The sequence below is a fragment of the Pleurodeles waltl genome, unplaced genomic scaffold (genome assembly GCF_031143425.1).
Source record: "Pleurodeles waltl isolate 20211129_DDA unplaced genomic scaffold, aPleWal1.hap1.20221129 scaffold_39, whole genome shotgun sequence".
NCBI lineage: Eukaryota > Metazoa > Chordata > Amphibia > Caudata > Salamandridae > Pleurodeles > Pleurodeles waltl.
Window position 1 is genome coordinate 6,108,594 of NW_027150097.1, and position 12,529 is coordinate 6,121,122.

Consider the following 12,529-nt stretch of genomic DNA (forward strand, 5'->3'; position numbering starts at 1 on the left):
TCTCAGACGCACTGAGTTGATTGGTATGGAGCCAGGCACCTCCTGATCTGAATCTTGAACTGGCTCCAAATTCTGCATGTCCACACCCCTTGTAGTAGATGATTGAGTATTAGTAGCAGTCACCACCGGCCATGTGCACTGGCTCAAACTTCTGCATGTCCACACCCCATGTAGTCGATGATTGAGAATTAGTACCAGTCACCACCGGATTCACTGTCAGGATGATCCATCCTCTCTCCTTCATCAGCTTAAGATCCCACTGTTTCCCTGAGCAGGAAGGTCTGGAATTGAAAATACAGAGGACATTAAACAACATTCACTGAGTACATGGCACTCATTTTGGTTTATACGCTCGAGATTGAGCCATGAGAGAGGCGTGAAGAGTGTCAGGATGGCCGAGTGGTCTAAGTTGCTGCGTTCAGGTCGCAGCCTCCCTTGGAGATGTGGGTTCAAATCCCACTTCTGACAAGTGTATTTTTCGAGGTGGATACATTTTTGGACTTTTTTTTCCCAAGCACCGTATCAAAAACAATGTCAACAGTTTCTGTAAATTATCGATAAGATCTATTTTCCGTTGCTTGCACTAATTGCCTGAAGTTGGCTAAATCGCAGTAAATCGGTAAAGCAGGAAATCACAGCATCTTCAACAAATCATGATAGAGGGGCCGAGATAAAGGTTTCGACCCTACATATCAAAAGCGCAGCTGTCAATAGTTCAGCAGGTTCACAGTGCATAAGGTTCAGTGGCACCAGGGTCCCCTGCGTCCCAATCACAGCTGGTTTTTAACTTCTGTATTCAGGGCATGGGAGGGGTGTGTTGCATCGTGCACACACAGTGCCTGTTTCGCAAGTAAGTTTTAATAAATACACAGAGAATAATATAGAGTCATTGGCCACGAGGAACACCTTCCCTGACCTTTTATTCTCTCCGGTTCCACGTCACCGCGCCTACCATCCAACTCCAAAACTCGGGGGAGACTAACACTCCCTCCCTCCCTTGGGGTGCATCATAGGCGTGCCCATGACGAACACAACATTTCTCCTTAACCAATACAAAACAAACATAGCTGCTCAAAAAAAAGATACTATACTAAACCAGTATACAAGAATAGTACACAACAAGAAATGCCACATTCAGTCAATCCACCCCGAATCCTTGCAGCCGCGTTGAGCATGGCGGTCGAGGACTCAAACTGTACCGTTCAAGTCCTTGTCTCAGAGGCACTGAGTTGATTGGTATGGAGCCAGGCACCTCCTGATCTGAATCTTGAACTGGCTCCAAATTCTGCATGTCCACACCCCCTGTAGTAGATGATTGATAATTAGTAGCAGTCACCACCGGCCATGTGCACTGGCTCAAAATTCAGCATGTCCACACCCCATGTAGTAGATGATTGAGAATTAGTAGCAGTCACCACCGGATCCACTGTCAGGATGATCCATCCTCTCTCCTTCATCAGCTTCAGATCCCACTGTTTCCCTGAGCAGGAAGGTCTGGAATTGAAAATACAGAGGACATTAAACAACATGCACTCAGTACATGGCACTCATTTTGGTTTGTAAGCTGGAAATTGAGACATCAGTGGAGTGTCAGGATGGCCGAGTGGTCTAAGGCGCTGCGTTCAGGTCGCAGTCTCCTTTGGAGGCGTGGGTTAGAATCCCACTTCTGACAAGTGTCTTTTGCGAGGTGGATACATTTTTTGACTTTTTTTTTCCAAGCACCCGTATCAAAAACAATGTCAACAGTTTCTGTAAATTATCGATAAGATCTATTGTCCGTTGCTTGCACTAATTGCCTGAAGTTGGCTAAATCGCAGTAAATCGGTAAAGCAGGAAATCACAGCATCTTCAACAAATCGTGATAGAGGGGCCGAGATAAAGGTTTCGACCCTACATATCAAAAGCGCAGCTGTCAATAGTTCAGCAGGTTCACAGTGCAGAAGGTTCAGTGGCACCAGGGTCCCCTGCGTCCCAATCACAGCTGGTTTTTAACTTCTGTATTCAGGGCATGGGAGGGGTGTGTTGCATCGTGCACACACAGTGCCTGTTTCGCAAATAAGTTTTAATAAATATACAGAGAATAATATAGAGTCATTGGCCACGAGGAACACCTTCCCTGACCTTTTATTCTCTCCGGTTCCACGTCACCGCGCCTACCATCGAACTCCAAAACTCGGGGGAGACTAACACTCCCTACCTCCCTTGGTGTGCATCATAGGCGTGCCCATGACGAACACAACATTTCTCCTTAACCAATACAAAACAAACATAGCTGCTCAAAAAAAAGATACTATACTAATCCAGTATACAAGAATAGTACACAACAAGAAATGCCACATTCAGTCAATCCACCCTGAATCCTTGCAGCCGTGTTGAGCATGGCGGTCGAGGACTCAAACTGTACCGTTCAAGTCCTTGTCTCAGAGGCACTGAGTTGATTGGTATGGAGCCAGGCACCTCCTGATCTGAATCTTGAACTGGCTCCAAATTCTGCATGTCCACACCCCCTGTAGTAGATGATTGAGAATTAGTAGCAGTCACCACCGGCCATGTGCACTGGCTCAAAATTCAGCATGTCCACACCCCATGTAGTAGATGATTGAGAATTAGTAGCAGTCACCACCGGATCCACTGTCAGGATGATCCATCCTCTCTCCTTCATCAACTTCAGATCCCACTGTTTCCCTGAGCAGGAAGGTCTGGAATTGAAAATACAGAGGACATTAAACAACATTCACTCAGTACATGGCACTCATTTTGGTTTATACGCTCGAAATTGAGCCATGACGGAGGTGTGAAGAGTGTCAGGATGGCCGAGTGGTCTGAGGCGCTGCATTCAGGTTGCAGTCTCCCTTGGAGGTGTGGGTTCAAATCCCACTTCTGACAAGTGTATTTTGCGAGGTGGATACATTTTTGTACTTTTTTTTCCCAAGCACCGTATCAAAAACAATGTCAACAGTTTCTGTAAATTATCGATAAGATCTATTTTCCGTTGCTTGCACTAATTGCCTGAAGTTAGCTAAATCGCAGTAAATCGGTAAAGCAGGAAATCACAGCATCTTCAACAAATCGTGATAGAGGGGCCGAGATAAAGGTTTCGACCCTACATATCAAAAGCGCAGCTGTCAATAGTTCAGCAGGTTCACAGTGCAGAAGGTTCAGTGGCACCAGGGTCCCCTGCGTCCCAATCACAGCTGGTTTTTAACTTCTGTATTCAGGGGATGGGAGGGGTGGGGGTGTTGCGTCGTGCACACACAGTGCCTGTTTTGCAGAGAAGTTTTAATAAATACACAAAGAATAATATGGAGTCTTTAGCCACGAGGAACACCTTGCCCTACCTTTTATTCTCTCCGATTCCACATCACCGCACCTACCATCCAACTCCAAAACTCGGGTGAGACTAACACTCCCTACCTCCCTTGGTGTGCATCATGGGCGTGCCCATGACGAACACAACATTTCTCCTTAACCAATACAAAACAAACATAGCTGCTCAAAAAAAAGATACTATACTAATCCAGTATACAAGAATAGTACACAACAAAAAATACCACATTCAGTCAATCCACCCCGAATCCTTGCAGCCGCGTTGAGCATGGCGGTCGAGGACTCAAACTGTACCGTTCAAGTCCTTGTCTCAGAGGCACTGAGTTGATTGGTATGGAGCCAGGCACCTCCTGATCTGAATCTTGAACTGGCTCCAAATTCTGTATGTCCACACCCCCTGTAGTAGATGATTGAGAATTAGTAGCAGTCACCACCGGCCATGTGCACTGGCTCAAAATTCTGCAAGTCCACACCCCATGTAGTAGATGATTGAGAATTAGTAGCAGTCACCACCGGATCCACTGTCAGGATGATCCATCCTCTCTCCTTCATCAGCTTCAGATCCCACTGTTTCCCTGAGCAGGAAGGTCTGGAATTGAAAATACAGAGGACATTAAACAACATTCACTCAGTACATGGCACTCATTTTGGTTTATAAGCTGGAAATTGAGCCATCAGTGCAGTGTCAAGTGTGTCAGGATGGCCGAGTGGTCTAAGGCGCTGCGTTCAGGTCGTAGTCTCCTTTGGAGGCGTGGGTTCGAATCCCACTTCTGACAAGTGTCTTTTGCGAGGTGGATACATTTTTTGACTTTTTTTTTCCAAGCACCCGTATCAAAAACAATGTCAACAGTTTCTGTAAATTATCGATAAGATCTATTGTCCGTTGCTTGCACTAATTGCCTGAAGTTGGCTAAATCGCAGTAAATCGGTAAAGCAGGAAATCACAGCATCTTCAACAAATCGTGATAGAGGGGCCGAGATAAAGGTTTCGACCCTACATATCAAAAGCGCAGCTGTCAATAGTTTAGCAGGTTCACAGTGCAGAAGGTTCAGTGGCACCAGGGTCCCCTGCGTCCCAATCACAGCTGGTTTTTAACTTCTGTATTCAGGGGATGGGAGGGGTGGGGGTGTTGCGTCGTGCACACACAGTGCCTGTTTTGCAGAGAAGTTTTAATAAATACACAAAGAATAATATGGAGTCTTTAGCCACGAGGAACACCTTCCCCTACCTTTTATTCTCTCCGATTCCACATCACCGCACCTACCATCCAACTCCAAAACTCGGGGGAGACTAACACTCCCTACCTCCCTTGGTGTGCATCATGGGCGTGCCCATGACGAACACAACAAACATAGCTGCTCAAAAAAAAGATACTATACTAATCCAGTATACAAGAATAGTACACAACAATAAATACCACATTCAGTCAATCCACCCCGAATCCTTGCAGCCGCGTTGAGCATGGCGGTCGAGGACTCAAACTGTACCGTACAAGTCCTTGTCTGAGAGGCACTGAGTTGATTGGTATGGAGCCAGGCACCTCCTGATCTGAATCTTGAACTGGCTCCAAATTCTGCATGTCCACACCCCCTGTAGTAGATGATTGAGAATTAGTAGCAGTCACCACCGGCCATGTGCACTGGCTCAAAATTCTGCAAGTCCACACCCCATGTAGTAGATGATTGAGAATTAGTAGCAGTCACCACCGGATCCACTGTCAGGATGATCCATCCTCTCTCCTTCATCAGCTTCAGATCCCACTGTTTCCCTGAGCAGGAAGGTCTGGAATTGAAAATACAGAGGACATTAAACAACATTCACTCAGTACATGGCACTCATTTTGTTTTATAAGCTGGAAATTGAGCCATCAGTGCAGTGCCAAGAGTGTCAGGATGGCCGAGTGGTCTAAGGTGCTGCGTTCAGGTCGCAGTCTCCTTTGGAGGCGTGGGTTCGAATCCCACTTCTGACAAGTGTCTTTTGCGAGGTGGATACATTTTTTGACTTTTTTTTTCCAAGCACCCGTATCAAAAACAATGTCAACAGTTTCTGTAAATTATCGATAAGATCTATTGTCCGTTGCTTGCACTAATTGCCTGAAGTTGGCTAAATCGCAGTAAATCGGTAAAGCAGGAAATCACAGCATCTTCAACAAATCGTGATAGAGGGGCCGAGATAAAGGTTTCGACCCTACATATCAAAAGCACAGCTGTCAATAGTTCAGCAGGTTCACAGTGCAGAAGGTTCAGTGGCACCAGGGTCCTCTGCGTCCCAATCACAGCTGGTTTTTAACTTCTGTATTCAGGGCTTGGGAGGGGTGTGTTGCATCGTGCACACACAGTGCCTGTTTCGCAAATAAGTTTTAATAAATACACAGAGAATAATATAGAGTCATTGGCCACGAGGAACACCTTCCCTGACCTTTTATTCTCTCCGGTTCCACGTCACCGCGCCTACCATCCAACTCCAAAACTCGGGGGAGACTAACACTCCCTACCTCCCTTGGTGTGCATCATAGGCGTGCCCATGACGAACACAACATTTCTCCTTAACCAATACAAAACAAACATAGCTGCTCAAAAAAAAGATACTATACTAAACCAGTATACAAGAATAGTACACAATAAGAAATGCCACATTCAGTCAATCCACCCCGAATCCTTGCAGCCGCGTTGAGCATGGCGGTCGAGGACTCAAACTGTACCGTTCAAGTCCTTGTCTCAGAGGCACTGAGTTGATTGGTATGGAGCCAGGCACCTCCTGATCTGAATCTTGAACTGGCTCCAAATTCTGCATGTCCACACCCCCTGTAGTAGATGATTGAGAATTAGAAGCAGTCACCACCGGCCATATGCACTGGCTCAAAATTCAGCATGTCCACACCCCATGTAGTAGATGATTGAGAATTAGTAGCAGTCACCACCGGATCCACTGTCAGGATGATCCATCCTCTCTCCTTCATCAGCTTCAGATCCCACTGTTTCCCTGAGCAGGAAGGTCTGGAATTGAAAATACAGAGGACATTAAACAACATTCACTCAGTACATGGCACTCATTTTGGTTTATAAGCTGGAAATTGAGCCATCAGTACAGTGTCACAAGTGTCAGGATGGCCGAGTGGTCTAAGGCGCTGTGTTCAGGTCGCAGTCTCCTTTGGAGGCGTGGGTTTGAATCCCCCTTCTGACAAGTGTCTTTTGCGAGGTGGATACATTTTTTGACTTTTTTTTTCCAAGCACCCGTATCAAAAACAATGTCAACAGTTTCTGTAAATTATCGATAAGATCTATTGTCCGTTGCTTGCACTAATTTCCTGAAGTTGGCTAAATCGCAGTAAATCGTTAAAGCGGGAAATCACAGCATCTTCAACAAATCGTGATAGAGGGGCAGAGATAAAGGTTTCGACCCTACATATCAAGAGCGCAGCTGTCAATAGTTCAGCAGGTTCACAGTGCAGAAGGTTCAGTGGCACCAGGGTCCCCTGCGTCCCAATCACAGCTGGTTTTTAACTTCTGTATTCAGGGCATGGGAGGGGTGTGTTTCATCGTGCACACACGGTGCCTGTTTCGCAGATAAGTTTTAATAAATACACAGAGAATAATATAGAGTCATTGGCCACGAGGAACACCTTCCCTGACCATTTATTCTCTCCGGTTCCACGTCACCGCGCCTACCATCCAACTCCAAAACTCAGGGGAGACTAACACTCCCTACCTCCCTTGGTGTGCATCATAGGCGTGCCCATGACGAACACAACATTTCTCCTTAACCAATACAAAACAAACATAGCTGCTCAAAAAAAAGATACTATACTAATCCAGTATACAAGAATAGTACACAACAAGAAATGCCACATTCAGTCAATCCACCCCGAATCCTTGCAGCCGTGTTGAGCATGGCGGTCGAGGACTCAAACTGTACCGTTCAAGTCCTTGTCTCAGAGTCACTGAGTTGATTGGTATGGAGCCAGGCACCTCCTGATCTGAATCTTGAACTGGCTCCAAATTCTGCATGTCCACACCCCCTGTAGTAGATGATTGAGAATTAGTAGCAGTCACCACCGGCCATGTGCACTGGCTCAAAATTCAGCATGTCCACACCCCATGTAGTAGATGATTGAGAATTAGTAGCAGTCACCACCGGATCCACTGTCAGGATGATCCATCCTCTCTCCTTCATCAGCTTCAGATCCCACTGTTTCCCTGAGCAGGAAGGTCTGGAATTGAAAATACAGAGGACATTAAACAACATTCACTCAGTACATGGCACTCATTTTGGTTTATAAGCTGGAAATTGAGCCATCAGTGCAGTGTCACAAGTGTCAGGATGGCCGAGTGGTCTAAGGCGCTGTGTTCAGGTCGCAGTCTCCTTTGGAGGCGTGGGTTCAAATCCCCCTTCTCTCATGTGTCTTTTGCGAGGTGGATACATTTTTTGACTTTTTTTTTCCAAGCACCCGTATCAAAAACAATGTCAACAGTTTCTGTAAATTATCGATAAGATCTATTGTCCGTTGCTTGCACTAATTTCCTGAAGTTGGCTAAATCGCAGTAAATCGGTAAAGCGGGAAATCACAGCATCTTTAACAAATCGTGATAGAGGGGCAGAGATAAAGGTTTCGACCCTACATATCAAGAGCGCAGCTGTCAATAGTTCAGCAGGTTCACAGTGCAGAAGGTTCAGTGGCACCAGGGTCCCCTGCGTCCCAATCACAGCTGGTTTTTAACATTTGTATTCAGGGTATGGGAGGGGTGTGTTGCATCGTGCACACACAGTGCCTGTTTCGCAAATAAGTTTTAATAAATACACAGAGAATAATATAGAGTCATTGGCCACGAGGAACACCTTCCCTGACCTTTTATTCTCTCCGGTTCCACGTCACCGCGCCTACCATCCAACTCCAAAACTCAGGGGAGACTAACACTCTCTTGGTGTGCATCATAGGCATGCCCATGACGAACACAACATTTCTCCTTAACCAATACAAAACAAACATAGCTGCTCAAAAAAAAGATACTATACTAAACCAGTATACAAGAATAGTACACAACAAGAAATGCCACATTCAGTCAATCCACCCCGAATCCTTGCAGCCGCGTTGAGCATGGCGGTCGAGGACTCAAACTGTACCGTTCAAGTCCTTGTCTCAGAGTCACTGAGTTGATTGGTATGGAGCCAGGCACCTCCTGATCTGAATCTTGAACTGGCTCCAAATTCTGCATGTCCACACCCCCTGTAGTAGATGATTGAGAATTAGTAGCAGTCACCACCGGCCATGTGCACTGGCTCAAAATTCAGCATGTCCACACCCCATGTAGTAGATGATTGAGAATTAGTAGCAGTCACCACCGGATCCACTGTCAGGATGATCCATCCTCTCTCCTTCATCAGCTTCAGATCCCACTGTTTCCCTGAGCAGGAAGGTCTGGAATTGAAAATACAGAGGACATTAAACAACATTCACTCAGTACATGGCACTCATTTTGGTTTATAAGCTGGAAATTGAGCCATCAGTGCAGTGTCACGAGTGTCAGGATGGCCAAGTGGTCTAAGGTGCCGTGTTTAGGTCGCAGTCTCCTTTGGAGGCGTGGGTTCGAATCCCCTTTTTGACAAGTGTCTTTTGCGAGGTGGATTCATTTTTTGACTTTTTTTTTCCAAGCACCCGTATCAAAAACAATGTCAACAGTTTCTGTAAATTATCGATAAGATCTATTGTCCGTTGCTTGCACTAATTTCCTGAAGTTGGCTAAATCGCAGTAAATCGTTAAAGCGGGAAATCACAGCATCTTCAACAAATCGTGATAGAGGGGCAGAGATAAAGGTTTCGACCCTACATATCAAGAGCGCAGCTGTCAATAGTTCAGCAGGTTCACAGTGCAGAAGGTTCAGTGGCACCAGGGTCCCCTGCGTCCCAATCACAGCTGGTTTTTAACTTCTGTATTCAGGGCATGGGAGGGGTGTGTTTCATCGTGCACACACGGTGCCTGTTTCGCAGATAAGTTTTAATAAATACACAGAGAATAATATAGAGTCATTGGCCACGAGGAACACCTTCCCTGACCATTTATTCTCTCCGGTTCCACGTCACCGCGCCTACCATCCAACTCCAAAACTCAGGGGAGACTAACACTCCCTACCTCCCTTGGTGTGCATCATAGGCGTGCCCATGACGAACACAACATTTCTCCTTAACCAATACAAAACAAACATAGCTGCTCAAAAAAAAGATACTATACTAATCCAGTATACAAGAATAGTACATAACAAGAAATGCCACATTCAGTCAATCCACCCCGAATCCTTGCAGCCGTGTTGAGCATGGCGGTCGAGGACTCAAACTGTACCGTTCAAGTCCTTGTCTCAGAGTCACTGAGTTGATTGGTATGGAGCCAGGCACCTCCTGATCTGAATCTTGAACTGGCTCCAAATTCTGCATGTCCACACCCCCTGTAGTAGATGATTGAGAATTAGTAGCAGTCACCACCGGCCATGTGCACTGGCTCAAAATTCAGCATGTCCACACCCCATGTAGTAGATGATTGAGAATTAGTAGCAGTCACCACCGGATCCACTGTCAGGATGATCCATCCTCTCTCCTTCATCAGCTTCAGATCCCACTGTTTCCCTGAGCAGGAAGGTCTGGAATTGAAAATACAGAGGACATTAAACAACATTCACTCAGTACATGGCACTCATTTTGGTTTATAAGCTGGAAATTGAGCCATCAGTGCAGTGTCACGAGTGTCAGGATGGCCGAGTAGTCTAAGGCGCTGTGTTCAGGTCGCAGTCTCCTTTGGAGGCGTGGGTTCAAATCCCCCTTCTCTCATGTGTCTTTTGCGAGGTGGATACATTTTTTGACTTTTTTTTTCCAAGCACCCGTATCAAAAACAATGTCAACAGTTTCTGTAAATTATCGATAAGATCTATTGTCCGTTGCTTGCACTAATTTCCTGAAGTTGGCTAAATCGCAGTAAATCGGTAAAGCGGGAAATCACAGCATCTTTAACAAATCGTGATAGAGGGGCAGAGATAAAGGTTTCGACCCTACATATCAAGAGCGCAGCTGTCAATAGTTCAGCAGGTTCACAGTGCAGAAGGTTCAGTGGCACCAGGGTCCCCTGCGTCCCAATCACAGCTGGTTTTTAACATTTGTATTCAGGGTATGGGAGGGGTGTGTTGCATCGTGCACACACAGTGCCTGTTTCGCAAATAAGTTTTAATAAATACACAGAGAATAATATAGAGTCATTGGCCACGAGGAACACCTTCCCTGACCTTTTATTCTCTCCGGTTCCACGTCACCGCGCCTACCATCCAACTCCAAAACTCAGGGGAGACTAACACTCTCTTGGTGTGCATCATAGGCATACCCATGACGAACACAACATTTCTCCTTAACCAATACAAAACAAACATAGCTGCTCAAAAAAAAGATACTATACTAAACCAGTATACAAGAATAGTACACAACAAGAAATGCCACATTCAGTCAATCCACCCCGAATCCTTGCAGCCGCGTTGAGCATGGCGGTCGAGGACTCAAACTGTACCGTTCAAGTCCTTGTCTCAGAGGCACTGAGTTGATTGGTATGGAGCCAGGCACCTCCTGATCTGAATCTTGAACTGGCTCCGAATTCTGCATGTCCACACCCCCTGTAGTAGATGATTGAGAATTAGTAGCAGTCACCACCGGCCATGTGCACTGGCTCAAAATTCAGCATGTCCACACCCCATGTAGTAGATGATTGAGAATTAGTAGCAGTCACCACCGGATCCACTGTCAGGATGATCCATCCTCTCTCCTTCATCAGCTTCAGATCCCACTGTTTCCCTGAGCAGGAAGGTCTGGAATTGAAAATACAGAGGACATTAAACAACATTCACTCAGTACATGGCACTCATTTTGGTTTATAAGCTGGAAATTGAGCCATCAGTGGAGTGTCAAGAGTGTCAGGATGGCCGAGTGGTCTAAGGTGCTGCGTTCAGGTCGCAGTCTCCTTTGGAGCCGTGGGTTCGAATCCCACTTCTGACAAATGTTTTTTGCGAGGTGGATACATTTTTTGACTTTTTTTTCCAAGCACCCGTATCAAAAACAATGTCAACAGTTTCTGTAAATTATCGATAAGATCTATTGTCCGTTGCTTGCACTAATTTCCTGAAGTTGGCTAAATCGCAGTAAATCGGTAAAGCGGGAAATCACAGCATCTTCAACAAATCGTGATAGAGGGGCAGAGATAAAGGTTTCGACCCTACATATCAAGAGCGCAGCTGTCAATAGTTCAGCAGGTTCACAGTGCAGAAGGTTCAGTGGCACCAGGGTCCCCTGCGTCCCAATCACAGCTGGTTTTTAACTTCTGTATTCAGGGCATGGGAGGGGTGTGTTGCATCGTGCACACACGGTGCCTGTCTCGCAGATAAGTTTTAATCAATACACAGAGAATAATATAGAGTCATTGGCCACGAGGAACACCTTCCCTGACCTTTTATTCTCTCCGGTTCCACGTCACCGCGCCTACCATCCAACTCCAAAACTCGGGGGAGACTAACACTCCCTACCTCCCTTGGTGTGCATCATAGGCGTGCCCATGACGAACACAACATTTCTCCTTAACCAATACAAAACAAACATAGCTGCTCAAAAAAAAGATACTATACTAATCCAGTATACAAGAATAGTACACAACAAGAAATGCCACATTCAGTCAATCCACCCCGAATCCTTGCAGCCGCGTTGAGCATGGCGGTCGAGGACTCAAACTGTACCGTTCAAGTCCTTGTCTCAGAGGCACTGAGTTGATTGGTATGGAGCCAGGCACCTCCTGATCTGAATCTTGAACTGGCTTCAAATTCTGCATGGCCACACCCCTTGTAGTAGATGATTGAGAATTAGTAGCAGTCACCACCGGCCATGTGCACTGGCTCAAACTTCTGCATGTCCACACCCCATGTAGTCGATGATTGAGAATTAGTAGCAGTCACCACCGGATTCACTGTCAGGATGATCCATCCTCTCTCCTTCATCAGCTTCAGATCCCACTGTTTCCCTGAGCAGGAAGGTCTGGAATTGAAAATAAAGAAGACATTAAACAACATTCACTCAGTACATGGCACTCATTTTGGTTTATACGCTCGAAATTGAGCCATGAGAGAGGTGTGAAGCGTGTCAGGGTGGCCGAGTGGTCTAAGGCGCTGCGTTCAGGTTGCAGCCTC

At 46.0% G+C, this 12,529-nt stretch overlaps 5 non-coding genes across 5 annotated transcripts; all 5 read left to right on the plus strand.

The window, feature by feature from the left end:
* Nucleotides 1–1,589: 1,589 nt before the first annotated feature.
* On the plus strand, nt 1,590–1,672 carry TRNAL-CAG (transfer RNA leucine (anticodon CAG)). The gene has a single exon. It is a non-coding gene; the product is annotated as a tRNA-Leu (tRNA).
* A 2,348-nt stretch (nt 1,673–4,020) lies between these two features.
* TRNAL-CAG (transfer RNA leucine (anticodon CAG)) lies at nt 4,021–4,103 on the plus strand. The gene has a single exon. It is a non-coding gene; the product is annotated as a tRNA-Leu (tRNA).
* A 1,111-nt stretch (nt 4,104–5,214) lies between these two features.
* TRNAL-CAG (transfer RNA leucine (anticodon CAG)) lies at nt 5,215–5,297 on the plus strand. The gene has a single exon. It is a non-coding gene; the product is annotated as a tRNA-Leu (tRNA).
* A 3,551-nt stretch (nt 5,298–8,848) lies between these two features.
* TRNAL-UAG (transfer RNA leucine (anticodon UAG)) lies at nt 8,849–8,931 on the plus strand. Its single transcript has one exon. It is a non-coding gene; the product is annotated as a tRNA-Leu (tRNA).
* Nucleotides 8,932–11,268: 2,337 nt separating this feature from the next.
* Nucleotides 11,269–11,351, plus strand: TRNAL-CAG (transfer RNA leucine (anticodon CAG)). Its single transcript has one exon. It is a non-coding gene; the product is annotated as a tRNA-Leu (tRNA).
* Nucleotides 11,352–12,529: the final 1,178 nt, after the last annotated feature.